Raw genomic sequence first — 8,575 nt, 5'->3', positions numbered from 1 at the left:
ATGTGATGGATATAAAGGACAAAATGCCCACTCCATACCCTGAAGTGGAAATAGGGCCAAGGCAAAATGTTAAATGAACAAGCAAGTTGTACAGTACAAAGAATATGATCCCGCGTAGGAAAACAACAACACAACAATCTTCCCCACAAAGCAAAAGGCTTAAAAGACCCAAGCTACGGTAGACACTTCTGGGTAGAGAGTTGACATGGGTTTGGGGAATCAAAGGGTATTTTTTACTTCAACTGAATTAGTCAACTTTTTTTTTTCTGCAGAAATATATTCACGTATTTTCTATGCAATTAAAAATGACTTAAAAGCTCTAAAAAGAAACAAGTGTCCTGAGTCATGTGCAGAGGAAGGCTGGTGCTGATTGTCTGACCGCAGGTACTGCCCAGTTGGCCCCAGACACCAGTTGCCCTTTCCCAGGTGATGAGCTCCAGGGTCAGTAAATATGAATAAATATGGGCCCAACTCCCCAGCCCCAAGTCAGACAGTTTTGTTTTAGCGGGGACAAAACCCCTCATACCCATGAAGAATCCCAGGGACACAGCCAGCCATGGTTCGTGACAGTCACATGTAATGAACCTGGACCTCAGGATAAATTGTTCATTGAAAAAGCAGGGTGGGGGTGGGGGGAAGCAAGGCAAAGGACACTGGGAATTAATTCCACTATTTGAATGAAAATAAAAACTGTGAATATGCAGGCTTTTGTATGCATAGACTACTTCTAGAAACTAGTGATTGCTTCTCAAGAGGGCAGCAGGGTAGCTGAAAGACAGGGGTGGGAAGGAGCCTTAATTACAGGTATTTTTGTACCTTTGGAACTTTGAAATATTATGTGTTGCCTAATTTATTTATTTATTTTTAAAGATTTTATTTATTTATTTGACAGAGAGGGACACAGCGAGAGAGGGAAAACAAGCAGGGGGAGCAGGAGAGGGAGAAAGAAGCAGGCTTCCCGCTGAGCAGGGAGCCGGATGCGGGGCTCAATCCCAGGACCCTGGGATCACGACCTGAGCCGAAGGCAGCCGCTTAACGACTGAGCCACCCAGGCGCCCCGTGTTGCCTAATTTAAAGTAAGTGCTTTTTTTTTTTCTGAAAGTTTGTACCTCTTGACCCCCTTCACCCATTTTGCTTGACCTCCCACCCCCCACCTCTGACAATGATCATTCTTTTTTATCCGTGAACTTATTTTTTTGTTGTTCTGTTTTGTTTAGATTCCATCTATAAATGAGAGCATATGGTATTTGCCTTTTCTCTGACTGGCTTATTTCACTTAGCATAATGCCCTCAAGGTCCATTCATGTCGTTGTAAATGGCAAGATTTCGTTCTTTCCTATGGTTGAACACTATTCCACACAAACGCATTCTTTTTCTCTATCCACTCATCCATCCATAGGTACTTGGGTTGTTTCCATGCCTTGGCTATTGCAAATAATACTTGCAATGAACACGAGTTAGTGTTTTCATTTTCTTCTGATAAAGACCCAGAAGTGGAATTGCTAGATCCTACAGTGGTTCTATTTTTAATTTTTTGAGGAACTCCCACACTGTTTTCTTTAGTGGCTGCACCAATTTTCATTTCTACCAACAGTGCACAAGTGTTCCCTTTCTCCCACATCCTTGTCAATACTATTTCTTGTCTTTTTGATAATAGCCCTTCTAACACATATGATGTGATATCCCACTGTGGCTTTGATTTGCATTTCCCTGATGATGAGTGATGTTGAGCATGTTTTCATGGACCTGTTGGCCATCTGTATGTCTTCTTTGGAAAATGTTTATTCAGATCCTCTGCCCATTTTTTTCTTTCCTTTTTTTTTTTTTTCTCCCCATTTTTTAATCCGATTTTTTTTTTTTTTTTGCTATTGAGTTACATGTATTCTTTATATGTTTTGGATATTAATCCTTTATCAGATATATGATTTACAAATATTTTCTCCCATTCAGTGAGTTGCCTTTCCATTTTCTTGATGATTTCTTTTGCTGTACAGAGGCTTTTCAATTTGATGTTGTCCCACTTGTTTATTTTTGTTTCTGTTGACTTTGCTTTTGGTGTCAGGTCCAAAACATCACTAATACTAACGCCAAGGCACTTACTGCCTGTGTTTTCTTGTAAGAGTTTTATGGTTTCAGGTCTTACGTTTTAAGTCTTTAATTCATTTTGAATTGATTTTTGAGTATGATATAAGATAGCCGCCCAGTTTCATTCTTTTGCATGTGGCTGTTCACTTTTCTCAACAGGATTTATTGAAGAGACTGTCTTTTCCCCTTTGTATAGTCTCGGGTCTTTTATTGTAAATTAACTGACCATATACATGTGGGTTTATTTCTGGGCTCTCTCTTCTGATTAATCTAAAAGCCTTTTTTTCCTCCCTGTATATCTGTTTTAATGCCAATACCATACTATTTTGATTATTATAGCTTCATAATATAGTTTAAAATCAGGGAGGGGTGTCTGAGTGGCTCAGCTGGTTAAGCATCTGCCTTCGGCTCAGGTCATGATCCCAGGGCCCTGGATGGAGTCCCAGGTCGGGCTCTCTGCTCAGCGGGGAGTCTGCTTCTCCCTCTCTCTCTGCCCCACCCCCCTACTTGTGAGCTCTCTCTCTCTCTCAAAATAAATAAACAAAATCTTAAAATAAAATATAAATACATAAATGCATAAAGAAAGAAAATCAGGGAATATGATGCCTCGGGCTTTGTTTTTCTTTCTGAAAAAAATAATTACTTAAAATACATATTTTTAAGTTTTTTATTTTAATTTTTTTTTAAAAAGTAATCTCTGCCACCAGTGAGGGGCTGGAACTCATGATTCTGAGATCAAGAGTCATATGCTCTACCAACTAAGCCAACCAGGTGCCCTAAAATACATTTTTTTTTAATAAAAGGAAGTATATTAAACCAGGAAGGGAAAGCAATCAGAAAGGGCCTTTTTTTCTAAATTGTGAGGACGTGACTGGGGGAAGCCCCCTTGACTTAGGACCTAGGGGCCAGTGCTGGGGTAATATTGACACACAGGCTACTGTGTTAGGTAATGACTCAGTTTCTCCTAATGCACCTCGGAATGCCCTTTCAGTGATCCAGAAATCATCTTGGTGCTCTACCACAGCATCTGCCGGCATCTGTGCCTTAGTTTCCTTTCAGAGTTTTTAGGATAATAAAACACTATTTTATAATTTTACACTATGGTTGGTTCATACCACAGGGACTGATGCTTCCAAGACATAGCTGGGAAAGCATCCTGCCGCTGCTTGCCCAGGAGACAAATCATACACACGCGGCCACGCCAGCTCCTTTGTGGAATGAGGCAGGCCCTAAATAAACACCCCTTGCTGTGTATCACGGGGAGCCGATAGTACTGTCCTGTTCCAGTTTAAACATCGTCGTAAGCCACCCTCCTTTGTGAGAGTGTCCGCGCACACGGCCACACACGCCCACACACACTTCCTCGCCATTAAGTGCTCCTTCCATCGGGAACTAAGGACAATGGGAAGCTGTTGAAGGGTTTCAGGCAGAGCAGTGACCAGATCGGATCTGCGTTATTCAAAGATGGCTTCCTGCAGTGTGGAGAGTAGAGGGGAGCAAGGTGAGGCCGGAGCCGAGCAGGGCAGAAGAGCTGGGGCCGGCGGAGGGCTGCCGCAGCGGGCCCGGCTGCAAGCGGTGGTGATGAGGGGGAGCCGAGCGGCGTGGGCTTGGTGAGGTGACAAAAGCGCTGTGGACTTTGTAAAGTGCCTTCCGTGGAGACGCACTGTGACCACCGTACCTCCGCCCCTGGCCGCTCAGTCCAGGCAGAGACGACAGGCGCCCCTTAGAAAGAGCTGAGGAGAGAGGAGGCGGGGCCATGCTCAGGGTGCCCCCTCTCCTGCAAGTGTCAGCGCGCCAGGACGAAAACCTGAGTCCCCGGCACCTCTAATGTGTCGCTGACAACAGGACTTGTGGAAAAGCTATGTAGGGGAGGGCGGAGCGGGACAGAATTTCAGACAGAGAGTGCTTCCTCGTGCTGGTTTCAGCCCCCGACCTCACGCAGCTCTCCTCTGGAGGAGTCCCCGGCGAACGCCCCTGGCAAGCTCTGCTGGAGCGGCCGCGCTAGGGCCTGCGACACCCTGCCCCGCAAGCAGGGGGGAGGGCGTGGGGGCGGCGGAGGCCGGCTTCTCGGCTTGACTTCCTCATCCACCTTCTGTAGTCAGCGTTACCAGGCTTGTCAGGCTTGTCACCGAACTTCTTGGGACCTCAGTCTTTGTGTCTGGAAAAGAGGGATTATCATCCTTCTTGTGGAATTGACCATGAACCAAACAAATTATTATTTTTTTTTAAAGATTTATTTATTTGACAGAGAGAGACACAGCAAGAGAGGGAACACAAGCAGGGGGAGCGGGAGAGGGAGAAGCCGACTCCTGGCTGAGCGGGGAGCCTGATGCGGGGCTCGATCCTAGGACCCCGGGATCATGACCTGAGCCCAAGGCAGGCGCTTAACGACTGAACTACCCTGGTCGCCCCGAACCAAACAAGTTATTAAATGCCGTTCTTCTTGCAACACGGAAAGCAACAGTCTCATAAAGTGATGATTTTCAGGCTGTGCTCCTGGGGCCACTGGGGGGGGGGGGTTGGAGGGGTGGGACTCCAGACATCCCACTTCCCTGTTCAACAGGACAGCTCCACTCTTCAAAATGTTGGAATTTGAGTAAGATTTCATTTGAACAAATGAGGGGTCTTGCTGCTAAAACAGTTTAAAAACCACTATGGTGGGGGCGCTGGGTGGCTCAGTCAGTTAAGCATCTGACTTGGGTTCAGGTCATGATCTCCGAGTCCTGGGATCGAGCTGCCAGTGGAGCCACCAGTGGAGCCCTCCTGTAGCTGAGGCTCAGTAGGGAGTCTGCTAGTCCCTTTCCCTTTCACTCTACCCGCCCCCCTCGTCATGCCCACATGCACAGGCACTCTCTCAAATAAATAAATAAATAAAATCTTATTTTAAAAAAGATTTTATTTACTTATTTGACAGAGAGAGAGAGAGCAGGAGAGTACAGGCAGGGGGAGCGGCAGAGGGAGAGGGAGAGGGAGAAGCAGGCTCCCGGATGAGCAGGGAGCCTGATGCAGGACTCAACCCCAGGACCCTGGGATCATGACCTGAGCCAAGGCAGTCACTTAACCAACTGAGCCACCCAGGTGCCCCATAAATAAAACCTTAAAAACAAAAAACCCGCAATGGCACAGCATTCAGCAACAGCTGGGCAACCTGGGCAATTCAGATGTCTGACCTTAATCCAGGGGATGGCAAATAAATCACCCACCACATACAAAGCCTGTGCCTGTGGCAGACATAACTAATGGATCACAGGCCTGTTCCTGCTGAACTTTAATGAAACCTCAGAATTATCTGCAACGCAACACTTGGAGCTACCAGTTCCATCCATAAGCATGTGAGATGAAACTGATTTTCCAGTCTCTTGAATTTTCTTTGTAGGTTGACCTTGAGCATCCAGTTGAATTGAAGACAATAGCTGCTCTAAACTTCATTTAGATAAAAAAAGTTTGAAAGCAAAGTTTGCTTTTGTCTTAGTCAGTTCGGGCTGCTATAACAAGATATCACAGACAAGGTGGCTTAAGCATCCGTCATTTACTTCTCAGAGTTCTGGAAGCTTCAGGTCCAGGATCAGGGTGCAGGCAGGGTAGGGTTCTGGTGCAAGCCCTCTTCCTGGTTTACAGATGACACCTTCTTGCTGTATCCTCACGTGGCAGAGAAAGAGATTGTCTCTCCTGACTGCTTGTAAAGGCACGAATCCTATCATGAGGGTTCTACTTTCACGACCTAATTACCTTCCAAAGGCCCCACCTCCAGTACCACTGGGGATTAGAGCTTCAACATACGAATTCTGGGGAGACACAAACACTCAATCCATAGTAGCTTTCAGAGATGTGTCTTACCAATATGTATTTAAGAAACTAAGATGTTCCTTTTGATCATTTACAGAGGGTCCTTCATCCTCATATGCCCCACCCACCTCTCATTTTACGTGTGCAAATCATACTCATCCTTTAAATTCTTCCTTCCTTCCTTCCTTCCTTCCTTCCTTCCTTCCTTCCTTCCTTCCTTTCTTTCTTTTTTTTCTTTCTTTCTTTCTTTCTTTCTTTCTTTCTTTCTTTCTTTCTTTCTTTCTTTCTTTTTCTTTCTTTCTTTCTTTCTTTTTCTTTCTTCCTTTCTTTCTTTCCTTTCTTTCTTTCTCTCTCTCTCTCTCAATGTCTCTCTCTTTCTTTCTTTCTTTTTAGAGAGGGAAGTGGGGAGGGGCAGAGGAAAAGAGAATCTTAAGCCAGCTCCACATCCAGGGCAGAGCCCAACTCCAGGCTCCATCTCACAACCCTGAGATCATGACCTGAGCCGAAATCAAAAGTCAGATGCTTAACCAACTGAGCCACCCCCTCTTCCTTTAAATCCTAAATCAAATGCCTCCTAGTTACCTTCTCCCTGAAGGTGAATTTTCTTCTCGGAATTTTCACAGCATTCTATTTGCTTTGCTCATGGCATTTAATACCTTGTAGTGTTGGGGTTTTGTTGTTGTTATTGTTCTTGTTGTTGTTGCTGTTGCTGTAAATGCCTTGTGTTTCCATTTAGACAGTGAGCTCTGTTGAAAACATGATTACCATCTGGATAGATATTTGTATTGTTTCAGAGTAGCCCAGTAGTTAGTATTTCCTGAAAGAATGAATTGACATGAGGAAGTCTGAAGGCTAGCCCAAAAGGCTATTTCGTTTTGTTAAACAACAAATTGAAGCATACTTGGGTTCTATTGGGAACTGAAAGCAGTTGCTGAAATGTAGATTCTAGGGGCGCCTGGGTGGCTCAGTTGGTTAAGCATCTGCCTTTGGCTCAGTTGAGGGTCCTTGCTCAGCAGGAAGCCTGCTTCTCCCTCTGCCTGCCGATCCCCCTGCTTGTGTTCTCTCTCTCTCTCTCTGACAAAAAAACAAACAAAATCTTAAAAAATAAGTAAATAAAAAATAAATAAAATGTAGATTCTAGGAGGATAGGTGATCTTGGTTTGTTCATGGATGCTTGCTTCACTCATGGCTAGGACAATGCCCGGCATAGAGTAGGCCCTCCCCTCAATTTATTTTAGTAGAATGAATAAAAGAATGAACAAATTAGGGTTTGAGAAAATACTGTAGCCTGGCAGTGACTTCTCTTGTGTTTATCTCACGTGAGGTAAGGTATTAAATGATTAACAGGGTTTAGCCACTTTTGAAACCAGCTGGACAATTGCCTGGTTATTTCTATGGAAACGTGCACGTTTCACATTTTTCCAAATAGGTAGGAACTGGCAGGAGGATGTTATGTAATTGAGATTGACTTCCACCTCTAACTGGGAACTTACATACTCTTGCCTTGTGGAAATCTGAGTAGATGCGGTCCTTTAAAGGATGAAAGTATTCTGCATATTTAAAAATTTATAGTTGTTATCAAAATAGCTCCTGAAAATTCTCTTATTTTTCCTGTGTTTGGCAAATGAAGATTTCTATCTTTCAGGGCCATTCTGCCAAGAGAAACTATTGAATTTTCAGTTTCTCTTTGCTATGAGAAATTTTTGGGTAATTTGCTGTCAAGTAGGATTGTTGAGTACTTTGATAGTTTGCTTTACTTGCTGATTGTGCAGAAACTCACTGTTGGAGAAATCCACATTCGGTGTGATATGGTAACATTCCCAATCTCCAGGCAAAATACTGTCATCAGAAAGGTGGCTTTTTTTTTTTTTTAAGTTCTCCTGGTTTTATGAGCTCTCACTTTTTTTTTTTTTAATTAACATATAATGTATTTTTTGTTTCAGAGGTACCGGTCTGTGATTCATCAGTCTTACACAATTCACAGCGCTCAAGAAAGGTGGCTTTTTAAAGCCTGATATTTGCAGTCCACTGTTTGGCACATAGTAGGTGCTTGAGTAAACATCAAATTTGTGCACTTAGTAATTCAACAAATATTTATCCAAGGCCAGCCCTCCACTTGAGGTTACCAACATTAAATTCAGGTCCTAAGAACATTACTGGTGTTGTCTCTCAGAGTCAAGTTGGCTAATTAATGTGGGCACGCTATTATTTTCTTGACTGGCCTAGTACTGCCAAATGGCTCAATTAAAGCAATAAAACTGAAGAGGGCTTGATCTTCCTTTAACATTTATCATCAACAGGGGCTCAGTTCTGTGCTAAAAAGGCTTGAGTAAAGATTTTATTGGGCCCTTTGCCTACTCAAACTAGTCTATAACCATTAACTAGTTAATCCAATAGGCCCTCAGGGAGGCGTGGCAGAGCCATTATCTTTACATTACTGAAAGCCAGGTGGCTTGTTCAAGGCTGCAGAATAAGGTCAGCTGGTTTACACTGGGGGCAGAGGAAGAGTCCGGCCCTTCTTTGTCAGGGTTGGTCAACTGCTTCCTCCCTAGGCATTTGCACATCTGTCTTGATTTTTCCCGCTTAAAAGGAGCTCCATTTTTGCCACCTTGCTCCCCGGCCCTCATTTCACTGTCCTCTCTTCAGACACCTTGCCCCAAGAAGTCTTCAGGTGAAAGTTCTGGTCCCTGGAGACTCGGATGGC

General features: G+C 44.1%; 1 long non-coding RNA gene across 2 annotated transcripts; it reads left to right on the top strand.

The window, feature by feature from the left end:
* Positions 1–269: 269 nt before the first annotated feature.
* LOC141374934 (uncharacterized) lies at positions 270–8,156 on the top strand. 2 transcript variants are annotated; one of them, XR_012382149.1, is made up of 3 exons: positions 270–384; positions 893–1,076; positions 7,815–8,156. It is a non-coding gene; the product is annotated as an uncharacterized lncRNA (long non-coding RNA). The 2 variants fall into 2 exon arrangements; XR_012382148.1 differs by having other exon boundaries at positions 277–426.
* The last annotated feature ends 419 nt before the right edge of the window (positions 8,157–8,575 follow it).

Source organism: Callorhinus ursinus, unplaced genomic scaffold (assembly GCF_003265705.2).
Source record: "Callorhinus ursinus isolate GAN/ISIS: 27379988/994484 unplaced genomic scaffold, GSC_fseal_2.0 scaffold23, whole genome shotgun sequence".
Lineage (NCBI taxonomy): Eukaryota > Metazoa > Chordata > Mammalia > Carnivora > Otariidae > Callorhinus > Callorhinus ursinus.
Note: the sequence above shows the minus strand (reverse complement) of the source record. Positions and strands in the feature narration are given on the sequence as shown.